The 20,813-nt window shown below is 38.1% G+C and overlaps 1 protein-coding gene across 2 annotated transcripts in view; it reads left to right on the forward strand.

The window, feature by feature from the left end:
* The first annotated feature begins 4,627 nt into the window (after window positions 1–4,627).
* The window catches only part of ZNF518B (zinc finger protein 518B), a 30,277-nt gene continuing 14,091 nt past the window's right edge, over window positions 4,628–20,813 (forward strand). The window contains exons 1-2 of one of the 2 annotated variants that reach the window (XM_075194667.1): window positions 4,628–4,821; window positions 9,939–10,028. The gene's annotated coding sequence lies outside the window, so the exon portion shown is untranslated. The remainder of the gene's footprint in view (window positions 4,822–9,938; window positions 10,029–20,813) is intronic. The other variant, XM_075194666.1, reaches the window with a different exon arrangement.

The following is a 20,813-nucleotide window of genomic DNA, read 5'->3' on the forward strand; positions in this document are numbered from 1 at the left end:
GTTACAATGCAAGGGGTGCAAATTACCGTATTTTTCGCTCCATAAGACGCACCTGACTATAAGACGCACCTAGTTTTTAGAGGAGGAAAACATACACTGGCCCCTTCACTCACACAAAATACACTGGCCCCTTCACTTGCACAAAATACACTGGCCCCTTCACTTGCACAAAATACACTGGCCCCTTCACTCACACAAAATACACTGGCCCCCTCACTCACACAAAATACACTGGCCCCCACTCTCGCTCACCAACACACACACACACTATATAACACACTGATCCCCACTCTTAGACACACATGCTATGTTAGCACACTGGCACACACACAGTATAGCCTCCAGCACACACACAGTATAGCCTCCAGCACACACACACTATAGCCTCCAGCGCGCACACACACACAATATTGAGCTTTCCCCATAACTTACCTTATTCCCTCCGCGCGCGATGTCTTCAGCACTTCGGATCCTCCTGATCGTTTGCCCGCCTATCTGTGAGGACCTAGCTATCACATGGGACGTGCACCACATGACAGGTGCCGTCCCATGTGATAGCTAGGTCCTCACAGATAGGCGGGCGGACGATCAGGAGGATCCGCAGCCTGGCCGGGACCTGCTTCTCTGTAAGTTTTCTTTTTTATTGCTTGCAGTATTTGCTCCAAAAGACGCACATACTTTTCCCCCCACTTTTTTGGGGGGGAAAAGTGTGTCTTATGGAGCGAAAAATACGGTAGTATTCTGTTTTGCACATAAGTTAAATACTGACTGTTTTTTCATGTAGCACACAAATACTTGATAGCTTATTTGTACACTGAAATTTAAAGTTGATATTTGTGTGCTACATGAAAAAACAGTCAGTATTTAACTTATGTGCAAAACAGAATACTAATTTGCACCCCTTGCATTGTAACATGGTTTTGTCCAGGAGACTGAAATAAGAAGCTTCTCAAGTTAAGATTCTTAATGAATCAGGCCCTAGGTTTTACTTTACCCTTTCAAGGATCAACAATAGGAAACAAACAAGGATGTGTGTAACAGAGTGGAGAGTGTCTCGTCTTGTACATTACAGTTTATATTGAATGGGAGACATATAGCTTGTTTTCATCATGGAGGCTGTATATGTGAGCACAATGTGATGGTCACCATCATCACCTGTTCCTCTTTGTCTGGAGTGTGTTTTTGATGTTTGGAACAGTGGATTGCATTGACTTTCGTTATATAAGTGAAGCTGTGCTAGTACCTTACTGTTTTTTTTGAAGTCCAAGGCGCGTGGCTCCAATCATTCAGTGCAAAACTCAGACTGTGCTGGAGGCTTGGACTTTGGACCCTCTCCAAAAGGAGAAGGACCCTGTTCCTTCCATCCCCCCCAGGAGTCAAAAGGCACCAGAGAGGGACAAGGGTCTTCAGGCCTTCCTTCAAAGCTAGGGAGAGGGCAGCACAGTGGCTTAGTGGTTAGCACTTCTGCCTCACAACAATGGGGTCATGGGTTCGATTCCTGACCTGAGCCTGTCTGTGTGTGTGTTAGGGAATTTAGACTGTAAGCTCTATTGGGGCAGGGAATGATGTGAGTGCATTGTCTATACAGTGCTGCGGAATTAGTGGTGCTATATAAATAAATAGATGATGATGATAGAGAGCTTCATGACATCCACAACCTCTTGAGCCAAAAGGCCCATTAGGAGGCAACAGTCTTCAGGCCTAACTCATCCACAAGGTTCGGTAGGGTCACTTCTCCCAGGGCAACCTTCCCCTGAGACTGAAGTCTTCAATCCCCTGTAAGGGGGGGAATCCAACAAATGTGGGAAGGATGGTGACTTATAAGGTTCCTTTCTTTCGCCTTCGAAAAACCTTCAAAAAACACAAACACAGAAAAAAATGTGCCAAGTGTATGTATAGTACCTTACAGCTAACATACAGACAGCACATTGTGGAACCCATAACTCAGATACTGTAAAATAATTTAGGGATGAGTCTTCTAACAGGACTAACTAAAGAGAGATCCTAACAAAGGGTCTGATTCATTAAGGATCTTAAATGAAGAGGATTCTTATTTCAGTCTTCTGGACAAAACCATGTTACATGTGCAAATGAGTGTTCTGTTTTGCACATAAGTTAAATACTGTCTGTGTTTTCATGTAGCACACAAATATCAACTTTAAATTTCAGTGTACAAATAAGCTATCAAGTATTTGTGTGCTACTGTAACTCCCCGTACTTAGATTACTAAATATTAATGAGCCTATACTAAGGCTTTATGATCGTTCAGATTAAGTCTAGATTAAGATTTTTGATTTCCGCTGGTATTATGTAAGAAATTTTAATGAACACATGTGGATTTTATATTACAAATAAGCCATTTTCATTTTTATTACATATTTTTTGCCATGATTCAACTAGAATTTTTTTTACCATCTTGAGCGATTGTATGATTATTACTATTAACTAACAGGTTTTTATTTTTTATTAATTATATGCACTCTCCATACCACAGTGCCGTTTTTCATATAGTTTTGTCTTTATTAAGGCTTACCGATATTCCTTTTTTTAAACAGCTGCTGTGATTGGTATTGAAGTAAAGTAAGATTATTTTAGAGCGCTGAATATTGTAAATAGTATACATTTCAATTATAAACTTAGTAATTGAGCTCAGTTTACTTACACCGCTGACAAACTGAAAATTAAATCTTAATAGAAGTTGCTCACATAAATATGACATTTTAAAATATTTTATTTTTTTCTATTCAAGGTCAGATATTCAGAATTGGAAATGCTTTTCGGGAGGCAATGTTTTCTTATGTTGGCCACATACAGGCTCATTTTTCCAATTCTGTTTTTAGTTTGGCCACATGGATTAGTGGCCAAATTGGACAGACGACTCCTTTCACTTTTGACTGCATCACTTCCATCCATACAAAATATTTAGGGATCACATATGTGGAAAAAAAATGACCAGATATTTGCCTTATATCTTCCAATCATCATCATTTATTTATATGGCGCCACTAATTCTGCAACGCTGTACAGAGAACTCACTCACATCAGTCCCTGCCTCATTGGAGCTTACAGTCTAAATTCCCTAACACACACACTAGGGTCAATTTGATAGCAGCCAATTAACCTACCAGTATGTTTTTGGAGTGTGGGAGGAAACCGGAGCACCCGGAGGAAACCCACGCAAACACGGGGAGAACATACAAACTCCTCACAGATAAGGCCATGGTTGGGAACTGAACTTATGACCCCAGTGCTCTAAGGCAGAAGTGCTAACCACTGAGCCACCGTGCTGCCCAATGTTTTAGATATGTAAAAGGAACTCATACTGTATGTCCCAAAACATCCAACCACCCCTTCCCATATTTGTTTTGTCCAGCTATGACATTGTCTTAGGCAGAATGGCAGCTGGAATGGCAGCTGTGAGGTGCCTAACTGCCTCCTTGAATTTTGGACCAAGTGCTCTAAAAGCAAAAGGGACTAAATATCCATAAACCAAAGGACATGCTCCCATAGGAGCAGTTCACAGGACTCCCAGATAAACATTTAATATATTTTTATCTTGTACATGTTTCTTTTTTTATTTCTTATATCAGCTCTTTCTGTATCTGCATATACACATTATGGAAGCTCCCACCTTACACTGAGAATGGATCAGGCTTTAGACAGATGAAAGCAGCAGGGGCAATTATGTTTTGGTGATATACTCACATTCCACATTATACTCCAAAAACCCTGCATACACTGATATTGTTGACCATTAATTACTACAGATGAGCCTGGTTTGCTATATACTGTAAGCTATATATTATGGAAACAAATACCTTAAAGATAAAATTAATAAGTAATACCTGGACCTAAACTTTATTAATTTCCTTGGCGCGCTAATATTTATGCAAACATAAATTAAATACATTCAACACTAGCAACAAGGCACATCTGAAATGCAAGCCAGGCATGTTAATGTTAATAAATCAGAATATAAAAAATGAATTGCAACAAAAAAATACAAGGCACATGTCTTGTAGCAACTGGCAAACAAGTCCATTATGCTACAATGGTCCTTGACAACTTCACCTTACATTATACATTATACAGTGCATTGATGATCCCAAGGCAGCAGAGCCAGCAAGACTACCACACAGTGCTTTCTATGGTACTTTGAGTAATTTATTTAAATTTTAAGTAGATATTGCAATGGCAACCATTTACCTAATCTTTGCCAATCTAAATAATATTAATATAATTAATATTAATAATATTGGCTAAGTGTCAACTCTAAACCTTAGGTTTCTATATTTGCAAATGTTTTGTATATCTTTTCTATCTACAAAGTGGGACATGAAGAGTTATTTTAATAAACCACATCCACAAGGTATGTTAGCCTTGCTATATGGAAACGATACACATTTTAAACACTAGGTCATTTCTTTCAACACTCTTACAGGGCAACACTTTCACCCAGACAGTTGACACTATTCCACCATAACGTTTTATTGTCTGAGCTCCTTGCTGACGTTCTTTGTCTAGTTGACCACCAGGTGGCACTGTGACATCCATCTCCCAACCTATCCCTATCTCTCAAGCTAAACTATCAGCCACGCCTCCTGTAGAGTTCTACTGGAGACATTGGGCCGGCCGGCCAATCGGCGAGCCGAGTTCTGGGTCTCTGACGTCAGATCGGACAGGGCCACGAGCCGCTTGTCTTGAGTCCACGGGGGGCTGTGCTGGCGGTGGTCGGTACACAGCGGAATTAAATGGTTTTTTGGGGATCGTTTGGATCTACAATCAGGACAATAGGAGGAAGGAGCGGCGGTGTGCACGGAGGTGAGTGGGGGTAACTGGCTGCGGTGCGGGGAGATTGCTAGCACTGAGCCCGCATGTTGCAGAGCAGGAAGGAAGAGGCGAGGTGGCATGTGCTGGGTTAATAGCAGCCGTGTGCAGGAGGCTGGGGGCGGGGTACAGGCTGTAGATCTATGTGGACAGAGAAGGGATCTGGCTGAGCCCAGCACCTAATGTTTCCCAACGCTTTTTGTATCCAGCACAAATTCTATTCAACTCAATGGTGATCCCAGCGGTGATCTGTGCAGGTGATCATTGCTGCAACTGTTTCACATAAACAATTACTTAAGGAACAATTTAATCTCTTTTGAAACTATTGCTGGAAACAAAGCAACTTTGTAGCTTCTATATTAGATATGTCTTCTAGATAGAGCTTTTTATAGATCCTTTGGCTGTACCAGTGCAGTTTATATACGATTTTATGTAACACTGAAACAATCCTAGGAATAGAATACAACTTGCATCTAAGTAACATGTATAAAGTTTCCATGCATCCTTTATTCCAACTTAGACTGAGGGGATCATTCATAACAGCCAGATCTAAGTTTAAAAAGCACTGATGTGTCAATCACGTTTTACTTAAGTAAAAATAATAGTTTTAAATCCTATTTAACCTTTATAGGTGCTTTAAAAGTGGAACAATTGGGAAGATCAGGTACCCGTCCCAGCTGCAGTTTGTTTTTTTAACATACATGGTATTTATAAAAGTATGTTGTAAATATGGGATTTTTACCCACATTTTTTTATGCCAGGCAAAATGCAACTGAAAACTTGTATTTAAAAATGTGACCAGTTCTAGTAATGAGGCTGGAAGGAGCATTAGACTAGTGATACAATTGATAGTTTTGGGGAACCATGAGAAATGCTGTTCTTGTGCTAATTGATATTACTCTTATCCAGGTACTGTAACAATTACAATGTGCTTGGACTGAGGCTAAACTCTACAAGTGCCTTTTATAGGTTTTAAGACCATTCCATTCATCTGTAATATTTATATTAGAACTTTATAGACAAATCTGCCTCTTGCATTAAATCTTAAAGTTGGTCTTGGGCCCCAAGTTTAGATTTTAACATATGTATTTACTTTTAACAGCGATAATAATTTCACTCAAATATAACTATTAGCAACAGTTTTAATTTTCCAATAACAACACTATAAATTTAAAACAATGATGGCAGATTTAATTAAACATTTGAATGGCTAAATGGGCTAAAACCTCTACTCATATTTGGCATGTCATTTTTTTCCCCACAGTTTTACACAAATGTAGCTGTCTGCACCCCATATTTGTGTGTATATATTTTACACACCGACATACAAGTGGTAGACGAAGAAATAGAAAAACTAATATGAAGTTGTGAAAAGTAAATGTTTCAGTTTCACGCATTCTGAGGTTGCGTTATACAGTCACGAAATATTGAGACTGAGAAGGAATAATTACAACCATGGAAGTATAATGGTTATTAGTTAGAATTTTTACTTGACTTTATACACTAGCATGCAATTGTTTGGAATCATTATAAAATAGCTTGTTTTTTTGAAAGAATTGATACCTTTTTTTTAATCAAGATACAATTAACTTAATTTAAAAATATTGTTAAGACATTACTAATAGTGCAAATGACTTATGTTTTGACATTACTAACTTATAATGTATTATTAACATATGACTGTAAAGCCCCATATTCAGCAGCCGTTACTCCAGTGTCCTAATTCTGGGTTCAAAAATGGTCAAAACAAAATGGCTTTCACAAGAAACCCATCAGTTTATTGTTGTTTTGAGAAATGAAGGCGATTCCATGTATCAGATTGGCAAGAAACAATTTCATTCAAAGGTGTCTACTACTGTCTTGAGAGAGAAAAGGGAAACTGGATCTCACCAGAACTGAAAAAGAAGCAGAAGGCCTTGATGCACAAGAGGATAAATACATCAGAGTCTGCAGCTTGAGAAAGATGCCTTATAGGTCCTGAGTTAGCGGCTTCTGTAAACAGTACACGCCAACTACCAGTGTCATTTGAAACAATAAAAAGATGGATCCCAGATGTTGGCTTTATAGGTAGAGTTGCAAAGATAAAGATGTATTTCAAACTGGCAAATAGGAAACAAAGGTTAAATTGGGCAAAAGAACACAGACATTGAATAGTAGATGACTGAAAATTAGTATTATAGACGTGTTTGGCTCCAAGTGTAGAACATATGTGAGTCATAGAGCAAATGAAAGGATGCTGAAGGAGTGCTTGATGTCTTCTGTTAGGGCAGATAGAGGTAATGTAATGGTATCGGGCGGTTCTCATGCTAGTAATGTGGGAGATTTACACACACAGAATAATGAAGGTCACCACTCTATTCTACAATGTCATGACTGTAGTCAGCGCTTGATTGGTTTGAATTTCAGCATACAGTAGGACAGCAATCCTAAGCATACGTCTAAGCTATGCCAAAACTATTCGGTAAAGAGACACAGCCGGAGTACTGTCTTCGAACTGGCCGGCACAATCTCTAGATCTGAGCTCTTGTGAGGTGAGTTTGACCATAAGGTCTTGGAAAAATGCCCTACGAGCCAGTTACACCTCTGGGAAGAGCTACTGAGGTTGTGGGTACAAATTTCCCCCTAAATATCTGCAGAACTGACACATAGATTGCCAAACGTCTGCCAAGCTGTAATTGTTGCAAATGAAGGATTCTTTGAATGTAAAGACTTATGAATAGAACATGACATTGACAATGTATTGACTATAATTTCAGGCCATCTTAATGATACCTTCATTAAAAAAATAAGGTAGGTTGTCAAACCTACCAAGTAGTCAAGAAACAGTACAGAAAATCGTAGGCAAATGAACGTGTCAAGACCTTTTAAAGCGGCGAGTGGGAGAGATGAGCAGTCCACTGGAGAGATTTTAAAGTACTCCCGTTTAGAGCAATTTTATACCCCAGTCAGCTCCACATAAAACTGTTCTACATAAGAGTACAATATGTGATCATACATACATCGGTGGATGGCTTTTCTAATGTTTGTTTCCTTCAAGGGCACAGGCCTCTTAGAATATTTTTCTCTCCAATATTAGGCGTAATCATATTTTATCTATTACAATGCGATGTCCTACATGTTTTCATAAGCATTTCTCTTGGACCTTCCAATGCTAACAATATTACCGGAGAAAAGAACACAGTATATAATGATAAAAAATATAGTGTTAGTATGTGAATATAAAACATTAATCGTTAAAATGTCTGTACCTATCTGTTTAGGGCATTATATGTATGGTAAAGCCATGCAAAAGTTACTATAAAGCCCTGATTATATATATATATATTATATTAGTATGTAACAACAAAATTTAAATGGACATTGTGAATTGTTAACTACATTTTTAATAAGTCTCTTAATAGAGCATTGGACCATGAAAGTCATTCAACTGATGTCTGGTTGATAGTAGTGGTAAAGGCAGTCACAGGCATTATTCCAGAATATCCCATGAATGCTTGATTGGGTTAAAATCTGGTGGCGGAAAACGACATGACACGTGGATAACATTGGTCTTGTGCTCATGGGTGCTATATACATATGCTATATGGATGGGATCATTGCATCTTGGACAAAACCCTCCTGTCAAGAATCAAATGCTGCAACAAGAGGTGAAGTAGATTACTCTGTACAATTAAGTAGCGATTACCATTGACTTTGCTTTCTGAAAAAATGGCTGCCCCCAATCCACGCCCCACAACATTAAGGAACACCTGGAACCCTTTGCTATTGGAAACCAGGATTAAGTGTTCTGTATGATGATGACCTGTATACACTTCTATTAGACTAGAACACCATGAAGGATGATGCTTCTGACCATATTAAGTTCCTCCACTACTCTGTAGTTTATTGCCTGTGCTTTTTCATCATGGAACTCGCAAAGCTGCATTGCAATGATTAATGCATGAGCCATACCTGTGTGGAACCCTTTCCTTTAAATACATGCTTGGTGCCCCTTATTTACACAGTTGTTTCCTACCACTACCTGTGTGTGTGTGTGTGTGTATATGTGTATATATATATATATATATATATATATATATATATATATATATATATATTTATATTTTCCCAGGCTGTTCGGCTCAGGGCTTGTGACTCCATTCCCCAAAGAGGCACAAGAGTGCTGTGGCTCATTCCAGCCCCCTTTTCTGGCCCTATTTGGTGGTGGGAATGGATAATTAACAAGATTAGGACTGATTTATAAGGGTGTCTTTATATTATGTATAAATAGTACCATCTTACGTAATCATTTTTGCTTACGTTGGCATGGTATGCCACTTACAACCAAGTGATGGTGTTTAGGTTTTTATCTTTACTGGAGCACATAAGACAAGTGGATCCTATGCTGATTTTGTGCTTGTTCAGGATCTCCTTACCTCTGTCATTATTATATTTGTAAGAATCTTCTATAAACCTATGTGTAACATTTTATGCCATGTTTTACACTTATGTAATATAATTAGTGACCTGAATAATGTTCTGTGATGGAATGCATAACTATCAGTGAAGGTAAAATCAACTTAGATCACCCCAAATGCAAATCGTTTTGTTTCAATTTGTGTTGTATCCGGCATACATCTTATTGTAAAGTGAAAATATAAAAGTGGTCCATTCGGAGCTCTTACTGCTTTGTGTCTTTATATGGTCACAGAGATCCTTGGTGACTTTCCTATATTCTACAGCATGGGGACCTGCTTTTCAGTATTATACATTGGGATTAAATGTGGATGTGTTAGAAATCCAACACCATTATTCCACCTGCTAATGACTTTCTCTGGCCATACATTTTCCTTTACCTTGTGCTCGTCTACCAGTCAAACATTCTTCTTTGTTATCGCATATTGATGTAGAGATTCTGTAAAATTATATTATTGTTATGACCATTTCTATTCAAATAAAAAATCTTTTACCAATGTGTTTCACCCCCCCCCCCCCAATAATTTTATATACATAGGAACATTTACACAACAAAACAATTGTTTTGGAGGGTAATTTTAAAAAAGATATGTTTTGTTAATAATGGGTAAAAATCTTTTGGGCATATTTTTGATCATTTGATGTTTTTTACACAGGGAATGTACACTCATACTGGACATTTCTAGACACCCAGGTTCACTCTTCGCAGTCAGGAAAAGACAGGAAGAACTATAATTTTAATCGAGGTAGGAATCCTGATCAGTATTACATTTGGGGGTAGATTTACTAAACTGCGGGTTTGAAAAATTGGAGATGTTACCTATAGCAACCAATCAGATTCTACCTATCATTTATTTAGTGCATTCTACAAAATAACAGCTAGAATCTGAAAACCTCATCATTTTTCTCCATCACCTCATCCTTCATCTTCATCGCCACATCCTTCATCAAGCTACTTAAAGTGTTAAAAAACTCCCCACTGTCACCCCTGGCAACCACCAACCACTCCCAACTGTCACTTCTCCTTCAAGAAATATATAGGTCAGTGTATAACTCTGCCCAGCAGGTGGCGCTGCAGCTTGTTTTTTTTTTTTTTTTTTCCACACACGCCACTAGGCATTTATATAGTAGATTCTATTCAGAATACAGTGTGTTTGACATCTAATGGATGAGAACTGCTTCTGATTGTTCTGGCCAGGTGCTCCTGTGCAGATGAGAGAAAGTGGTGCTTGGGAGAGGGTTAGGGCTTGTACCTACATACTGTTTTGTGAACAAGTAGACAGTGGGTGGGCAGGTCAACCTCACAAGTTAACCCCATTGCTGCTGATGCTCTTCTCATCCCCTGTGTTGTCTATTTTGACACTTTTTGGGCTGGTCACATTTCAACATCAATATCCGTAATTTGATTATGCAGTACCCACACAAATTAATCTCAGTTTTTATCAGCAGTCCTTGCATTTTCAGAATATAACATTCATTTGTTTATACCCCTTGAAATGGAAAAGAAAATCGACTGAAAATGACCAAAAAAAGTGTTCTTGGTTTTTATTGAAATTTTTGCAAGAAAGTGAACCAAAAGCAATTTTGTATGTCAAGAAATAATTTGCGGTTCTTGGTTTGCGTTGACATAAATTACACGTTTTGAAACCAGCAAAAAGCAGGATACCACATATTTTTTTTGCTAGTCTGCACTGTCTTGAATGAAATGCAAATGTAGGAAGATAAAACAAGGCATACTATTTGGAAAACTAGACAATCTACCACATCACATGAGGTTACTTCTGAGTCAGAATGGTGAGATCTGGGCATAATAACTATCCCCCGCTTCCCCGAAAGATCTCTCCCCCCAAATCTGGGCAGTAAAACACCCCTACCCCATCCCTTGACTGCTTAATGTTTTCTGTAGTGTAGGTGTTATTGTCTGGTGATCAAATAATAACTACAAAGTAGCCAAATAGCTTGAAATGGGGGCTTCCCTCTTTCATTTGATGGTACCCCTGAGTTTATTAAAGTCAGGATGGGGGGGGAAAACTCACCATACCCTGGCTCTTCAGGTTTTTCTGGCACAGTGAAGTTATCCGTATGCAACTCTTCTGACAGGAAATACCAGTGTTGGATGGTTATGTATTATTTCTACATTTTTTAACTCCTTCAGTGCCAAGGACGATGGGGGGGGGCTTGTTCTTGGCTCTTTAGGGGATATGTGGAGGACAAGTCCCAATTTTCCTTATCACTGAAGGGGTTAAAGAGATTGTCCACCATATAAAATTTTTTTGGACACTTGCTTAAATAAAGGTATTTTTATTTACTTTCCTGACCACCAATTTCTGATGCTGATATATCCTAACATTTAGCAAAGTCAAATGTGTTGAGGTTGCTAGTTAGACATTCCTGGCATCTATCCAAAGAATGTTTAACTATTAGTACATAAGGCCTCAATGACGTGGAGACATTCTGTAACTCCTATCTCAGTGCTTTCTACAGGAACAGTAGGCACGTTCTCCACACTACATGCTGGTGCATGTCGATGTATGGTGCCACGATTCCTACAATATAAGGAAACTCTGCTCCTATTTTATCGGCCACCAAGTGTGCATTCTGGAAACTACTGCCACTTTCAGTTGTTCAGTGCAGAACTAGAAGATATTAAAAGTGTAATGTAATACATTTTTGTATTTTAGATAAGTTTCCTGACGCACGTTTTCAAACTCTTGGGTGACAGCCCTTGTGTTATATTTTCATAAGAAGGCAAATAAACCATTGCTTACAGTGACTGGCAGAACTGGAAAATGTGAATACAAAATTATTGGTGTTCCCTTTTAGATGTAGAGAGATGTACACCACATAAATAAAATTAAATTTAAATGCAATTATTTTATGTGAAATCAAGGCATGGTATGATATCCAGAAAAGGCATTAAATCACTGGCTGTTTACAAGTTTAGTTCCCTTTGGGGTAGTCTGTTAGGCAAAATAAAATACATACCTTCCTTTTGAAGTCTAAATTAAATGCAGAGGAATCCTATCTAAACCTTGTCAACTACAGGGTTAAAAAAACAGCAATACCAAAGCACCTCCTATAATGCAGCAATATTTTCTTTTGCTCTCCAGTGTGTCAGCTGCAAACACACACCCAGATTCACATTGAGACAGAAACCTCAGATGCCCATTTAATAGAAGCTGATTAAAGATAGGTCATTAAGGGACTCTTCACCTGCCAGTCACACAGCCCACCCTCCCTATAACGAGTCATTTAAGAACCAAAACAACAGCATTCCAGGATTTGTACTTGCTGTATATGAAAATAGGCCATTAACCCCTTCGCTGCTGAGGCTTCTCTCACCTAAGTTGTTGCTATTTCGGCTGGTTACATTCCAACATCAATTATCTGTAGTTTGTCAGGCAGTACCAGCACAAATTATACCTTGTGGTCTCAGACTTTTCAGAAAACCTCTTGTCCTCAGTACGGGTCTAGGTAGAAAAGTTCAAATTTCAAATCTTTGTATTCACTTCAAATATATTTACATATGTTAATTGGGTCTCCTGTAAGGAACGTTTTTCCCCAAAGTAAACAAACCTAGTTTTTCTTGCCTTACCTCATAATTTAACCCTTAAATTCCCTTTATTAATGAGGTTTCCCACTTCTGAATCCTTTCTCGTTCTCCTAAGGCCTTGTTGCAGTGTGGTTCCCATAACTGTACCCCAGGTTTACATGTGTTCTAACTAATGACTGTGGTACCGTGGTGATTACATTGTATGCATTTATTCCCATTTTTATGCATCACAGGATTTTAGTTGCCTTTGCAGCCACTACCTGTGTGTGCGGCTTCTCCTCTTTTCCACCTCAAGTTTCCAGAATTGTATTCCATTTCATGTGAATGCAGCATAGTAATCTACATAACCTAGCTGCATAAACCTGTTTGTATCTGCATTCAGTGTTGTCTGCCTTTTCACGGGTCAGTTTGCCACCTCATCTAAATCTTTCTTTTGTAACTGTCCTCTTTTGTGTTACCTTACATAGCTTAGCGTCATCAGACAATATGGATACGCAGTTTCTAGCCCATATACAAGGTCATTAATAAAAATCTTAAAAAGGACATGGTCCAATAATGATTCCACCACTAATAATTTTAGCCAATTCTGCATATATTCCATTTTTAACTATTCTTTGTTTTCTATCCTTTAACCAGTGCTCTCCCTATATACATACTTCTTCCCCAGATATGTACATACTTCTTCCCCTAGTGCTCTCCTCTTATGTACCAGACTGTTAAGTGGAACAGTACTGAATGCCTTTGCAAAATCCAAATATATCACATCCGTTGCATTACCAAGATCCAGTTTGAAACACCATAAACTTAAAGCTACACCGTAGCATGCTAGAGCCTATGCAGGTATGGCCTCACCTATAACAATATACAGCAATGACAGAAGAGATAGGCAGCACAGAGTAATAACACAGCAGCTTATACTTTAATGTCTTGGCTTTTATTCAGGAGTGCATCTTTTAAGACACCAATGTTTCAGTTCAGAGAGGGACCATTTTTCAAACATTACATAGAAAAGCCCCCTATTTAAACCAATAGGCCTGACTTGTGGGCGTGACTGCTCAATTTTCAAAATTGCCACTGTATACATCTATAAGCAGATTACATTTTATTAAATTCATTATACCGGTGTATTAACACTAAAAAAAAAATGTGTATAGTTAAAAAAAATAAAATAATAAAAAAAAATGAATCTAATGATCACAATACTAGTATTCAAGTAAACTAGTAGAGTCACATGCTGCAACTAAGGTGACCAAATTGACATATGGGAGGATTAACCATCGTGATCTCAAGAAACCATACATTGAATGGTTTCTGGCAGGGTTGCCAACTCTGAAATGAAAAACAAGCCCAAACCAATCCTAAAAAGCCCCAAAAAAAAGCCCAACTTACAGAGGACAGGGGTGTTACTGTAATGAAAACCACAACGTGTATTTATTATTAAATACATATAAAGATTTTTGCAATCTGTCTTCAATGTTTCCTCAATAGAACATTGGATAAAATACCAATAAGATACTATACCATGTTTCATACAGCATCTGGTACAGTAAAACATTGACCAATTGTGTTCTCACTGCTATTAAAATGCATTGAATGAGAGTTAATAATTCCAATACTTTATTCATCTACTATGAATGGTGACCAGTCAGGGACAAATACAAGATTACAAGTGAATGTAATTAGAATAATACTCTGTTTCCATGCAGTCAGAGGACATGCAGTTTAACCTTAGGCAATTAATGTGTTAATATGTTAACCCTTAAACAAGGTCACATCTTAAATTCTGGAATGGTCCCGACTGTGCCAGGGTCAGTGATACTAATATTCTACATAGAGACAGAGCACATATAATATACAACAAGGAGGGTACCACTGCACTAGGTATCGCTATTCCAGTATCAAAATATAATTACAAATGTTAGAATAGTTTACTGGGTGGTAATATAATATACAGTATACATAGAGAATATTCAGTACAAGATACATATTACAGACAGATGTACTGACACAAGTGACTCCTTTCTCCATTTTGAATCCCCCTGGTTATTGGGGCCCTCAGCTATACCCACCCCATGCATTCCTGCACAGGTCCCCCCTAAACCACACATGGAGATCTGAATGTCACATGTTCTTAAATCCCCGGCTCTCACCTCTTGCTAGTTCTGCTGCTTCCTTCAGCTGAGAGCTCCCGCTAACACCCACCTGCCAACCGCTGAGGTCACGTCCACTTAAGAAGAGGCCGGCAGCGTCCAGCACTGAAGTGTTCATACACTCAACAAGGCAATAAAGCTTTTTTTTAAAAAAAAAAGTGCCGAGCTTGTAAAACCCAAAAAAACGCAACCCGCGGCAAGCTGAAAGATAACGCAACTCAAAAATAAAACAAGCAACTATGGTCAGGAAATAGCAGTCACAACAGTAAATAAACTGTAACACTTGGTTATCAAGGTAACCAAAATGGCTGCTGTACAGTCACATGACTAAACCTACCAATGGGTGTACCTAACATCTAATTCATAGTGGAGAAGACAGATAAGGTCTAAGGCACAATGAAAATGGCTCCATTTGTTCATGTATGTTAATGTTACAATCCAGTTAAACAGAAACCATAATACAGTACACAGTAAAACATTTCATTATGAACCGAACGATGGAATCGGATCACATAAGATGTATAACTACATGATGCCACAAGGATAGGTACAATAGCTCCATTTGTTTAAATGTAATACAGTGGTACGACTCATTTAAACAGAAATCACAATACATTCCCTTTGCTGTCACTAAAGGGGTAGGGAATGCTATTGGGTTTGTGCTCTTAATTAGATTTCCTCTAATGGTATGAATGAACACAACAAGCTATAATCTTTTATTTAGCTTTTATTTGTATGGGGTTTTCTTCCATGTAACTTAAGGGTCCATTTTAAGTAATATCCAGTATCATTAATCCTATGGTTCAGCTGCAGGTGTATTTATTTGATGTATGTGTTTGTTTTTAGGATTTGCTTGGGTTTTTCTTACCATTACCTCCTGTTGCCCTTCATAAAATATTCTATTATAAACATAATATTTCATTTGGATACTTTTTCAGATGTACATATATATTTATATACTATTATTATACAAAGAAAATATACCGATTCATTATAATATAAAAAAGATTTTGTAGTTAACATATACTATACTGTTATATATTCTAATACCTTTTGTCAGTTTGATAAGATCGCTAGGCTTATAATGAAAGGCGATTTTATTATGTGTGCATTATAATACATAATGCACACATAAAAAAATCGCCTTCCTGTTTGACTAGGCTGCACGATTATGTCGTATATAAACACATGGGGGTAAATGTATCAATCTCCGGTTTTGTCAACTCGCGGGAGTTTGGCGAGATGACCGCTTAAATTTAAAGCTTTAAATTTAAGCGGTCATCTCGCCGAACTCCCGTGAGTTGACAAAACCGGAGATTGATACATTTACCCCATGGAGTTATTTCTACTGACCATTGGACAATTTGACATCATGCAGTTATATAATGTAATATGTTAGGTCACTTGAATAGATTGTTGGGATTAAAATGGAAGTTGTTTTACTATGTGCGTAGTGTGATTCACCCATTATATCATATGTAAATTTTGATTGGTTCTTGGACGTCATCTACCTCCCGTCTCCTAGTAATTAGATGTTAAGTGCTTTCTTTGATTGGTTTAGTCATTTGATTGCAGAGCAGCCATTTTGGTTCCTTTGTTAACCAAAAGTTACCGTTTATTTACACTTGTTCACTATTTCTTGGTAAGCAAATGGGATGAGCATTCATTGTTTCGCCAAATTGTGTGATTGTATGGTGGTTATCATAGTTACATCAGCAACCAGATGCAGTTCATTGTGATCACATGATTGTAAAATCATCCTGTATGTTAATTTGAAAGCCTTTGTTACAGCATACTAGTTGTAATAAATTACTAGTAACCTAATAATTTTATTAATATATTTTTTAGACATGTATATTTTCATTTTTAAACACCCATATAATGAATTGAATTGGATATAATATGCTTATATGTATGCAACGTCACCTATTGAAAATAGAGTAGCCACTCCCACAAGGCGGGACTTTGGTACAGTTATAGGAGTTTTTTTCCATGTACTTTTTTTTGCGTAACCATGTGACAGGGTCTTTTTTTGACCCATAACATTGACATTTTACAAGATGCAATATTGAATAAAAGGCAGAACAATGTTTTTGCTGGTTAACACTGTATTATCACATTTTCTATAATATGTTTCAGAATCCTATCCCGTAGACACTCTTCACATGACTTATCCCCAGCAGTGGTTAGACTCGCAGGTCTATGATTTCCTGGTTCAGATTGGTACCACATCTGATCCACTGAACCAGTTCGGAAGTTCTGCTATAAGAAATAGCAGTCCATAAATGACGAAACTTAGTTCTTTTAGTCATGTGGGTGCTGTCTGGTCCTGCTGCTTTATCTTGTTTAGACAGCTGCATTGTATCTGCACCTTGGGTATTAGACAAGTAACATTTAATAGTGTCTATTGGTTATTGCTAAACTTTCGTGAATACAGACTGAAAAACATTTTAAGATCAGTTTTCTCTTATCTTGTAGGATTTTCGTTTACACTTTAAGTGACCTTATGTTTGTTGCTGTTTATGTATCTGAAAAAGATTTAATCATTAGATTAAATCACTTGCTTTCTTTTGCAATCCATTTTTCAGCTTTAATCTTTGCCAACATAGTCTCCCTTTTACATGTTTTTCATTTTTACAAATTTACTTTCCTTGACTTTCCCCCAAATTTCCTGGCCGATCATGACTTTCATCCAGCTAAGTCTGTCAAGCCAACTACATCATAGTTCTCTTCCAATATCATTAACTCTAGTTCACCTATTTTGTATTGGAGACTTGCTATATATTTCATAGTTTTACTGCGTTATTTTATGCACCCCTTTATTGCCATGTCTAAACCCTTCTAGTCCCTCCCCCTTTTACCTTCACTGAGCCCCGTTCCCTGTCTACACTATACTGCACACTGCTTCTGTCTTCACTTTTCCCCAGTGCCTAGTATAAAATCTCAAGCATTTTAGCCAACTGCACATTCCCCTTTGAGGTGCAGCCCCTCCTTGAGAGCCTGTGGCTGAAAGAGAACCTGCCCTTCATACAGCACTGTTCTCAGCCCTATATTAACCCCTCGGCTGTCTTTCATGTGTAGCATGTAATGCAGGTAGCATTTCTGAAATTATTGTATTGCCCTTGTTTTAGTTTTTGCATCCTAATTCCATGAAATCATTTTTCAGGGCTGCCCATCTAACTATTAACATTGGTACTGCATAGTGCTATAACAGTAGTTTATTTTTATTTTTTGCAAATGTTTACTACTGTAACTACATTTTTTGTAATGCAAAAACAACAGAATGCTGCAAATACAGGAATTGTTTTTTGGTTTTTTTCGTTTTACTTTTGGCTCATTTTGCGCTTTACTAGATTCTATACCAATTTCTCTTGGTTCTTTGAAAAACATAGAAGTGGAATTCAACTGTAATTTCTAAGGTCTTGCTGATCAGGTAGTTATGGCGGCGACCCATCTGCTAACTTGCAGTGCATAAATTCACTGTATAGGTTTGTGGATTCATACAGGGCCAGTGATGGCACAGAATATCAGTAATTTGATAGGCCAGCAGGGTGGCACAGCAGTTAGCATGCTGTCACATAGAGCTGGGGCCATGGGTTCTTTTCTGACCAGGGCACTATGTGGAGTTTGAATTTGATCTCCATACTTGCGCAAGTCTCCTCCTGGTGCTCCAGTTTCCTCACACAGCCCAAAACACACCTCAATGATTCATATCTGAAAACTTTACTTTTGAGGTTTAATGGTCATTTAAATACTTTACAGCTAATGGTTGGTGGGTCCTCGGGGAGCAAGTCCAGGGGTCTAAAGTAAATACCAGACAATTACATTTCTTCTAGGTATCATTGGGTGAAGCGGCGGAGATGTGTGATGTCATTAAGAGCAATGATGTCTGTCCTCCATTTTAAAACTACTTCAACTGCTACAGGGGTACCTTCATTTTAGACAGGAGTCTGCTCTTTCAATCTTGCACCTTAGTAGATATTGTCTGTTGATCACTTTTTATTTAGTAGATGTATGAAAAATATATTCCCAACACTGCTGATATTGCACTACCCTCAAAAATGTGCATTTCTATATTGGGTTATAATCAGTGGTCGAAGTGGGGGGGTATGTAAATTGTAAGTGCATAGAATTTGATAGTTTTACAATGAACACAGTAGGAGAAGTGGCGGTATGACATACCACTGTATACACCCCACTTCTACCACTGTATATACTGTATATATAATGTAAGTGACTGGAATGTGATAGTGTTACAATGAAGGCAGTAGGAGAAGTGGCGGTCTGACATACCACTGTATACACCCCCACTTCTACCACTGTATATACTGTATATATAATGTAAGTGACTGGAATGTGATAGTGTTACAATGAAGGCAGTAGGAGAAGTGGCGGTATGACATACCACCGTATACACCCCACTTCTACCACTGTATATACTGTATATATAATGTAAGTGACTGGAATGTGATAGTGTTACAATGAAGGCAGTAGGAGAAGTGACGGTATGACATACCACCGTATACACCCCACTTCTACCACTGTATATACTGTATATATAATGTAAGTGACTGGAATGTGATAGTGTTACAATGAAGGCAGTAGGAGAAGTGACGGTATGACATACCACCATATACACCCCACTTCTACCACTGTATATACTGTGTATATATAATGTAAGTGACTGGAATGTGATAGTGTTACAATGAAGGTAGTAGGAGAAGTGGCGGTATGACATACCACCGTATACACCCCCACTTCTACCACTGTATATACTGTATATATAATGTAAGTGACTGGAATGTGATAGTGTTACAATGAAGGCAGTAGGAGAAGTGGCGGTATGACATACCCCCGTATACACCCTCCCTTCTACCACTGTATATACTGTATATATAATGTAAGTGACTGGAATGTGATAGTGTTACAATGAAGGCAGCAGGAGAAGTGACAGTATGACATACCACCATATACACCCCACTTCTACCACTGTATATACTGTATATATAATGTAAGTGACTGGAATGTGATAGTGTTACAATGAAGGCAGTAGGAGAAGTGACGGTATGACATACCACCGTATACACCCCACTTCCACCACTGTATATACTGTATATATAATGTAAGTGACTGGAATGTGATAGTGTTACAATGAAGGCAGTAGGAGAAGTGACGGTATGACATACCACCGTATACACCCCACTTCTACCACTGTATATACTGTATATATAATGTAAGTGACTGGAATGTGATAGTGTTACAATGAAGGCAGTAGTAGAAGTGACGGTATGACATACCACTATATACACCCCCACTTCTACCACTGTATATATAATGTAAGTGACTGGAATGTGATAGTGTTACAATGAAGGCAGTAGGAGAAGTGACGGTATGACATACCACTGTATACACCCCACTTCTACCACTGTATATACTGTATATATAATGTAAGTGACTGTAATGTGATAGTGTTACAATGAAGGCAGTAGGAGAAGTGACAGTATGACATACCACCGTATACACCCCCACTTCTACCACTGTATATACTGTATATATAATGTAAGTGACTGGAATGTGATAGTGTTACAATGAAGGCAGTAGTAGAAGTGGCGGTATGACATACCACTGTATACACCCCACTTCTACCACTGTATATACTGTATATATAATGTAAGTGACTGGAATGTGATAGTGTTACAATGAAGGCAGTAGGAGAAGTGACGGTATGACATACCACTGTATACACCCCACTTCTACCACTGTATATACTGTATATATAATGTAAGTGACTGGAATGTGATAGTGTTACAATGAAGGCAGTAGGAGAA

Source organism: Mixophyes fleayi, chromosome 1 (genome assembly GCF_038048845.1).
Source record: "Mixophyes fleayi isolate aMixFle1 chromosome 1, aMixFle1.hap1, whole genome shotgun sequence".
In the NCBI taxonomy this organism is placed as follows: domain Eukaryota; kingdom Metazoa; phylum Chordata; class Amphibia; order Anura; family Limnodynastidae; genus Mixophyes; species Mixophyes fleayi.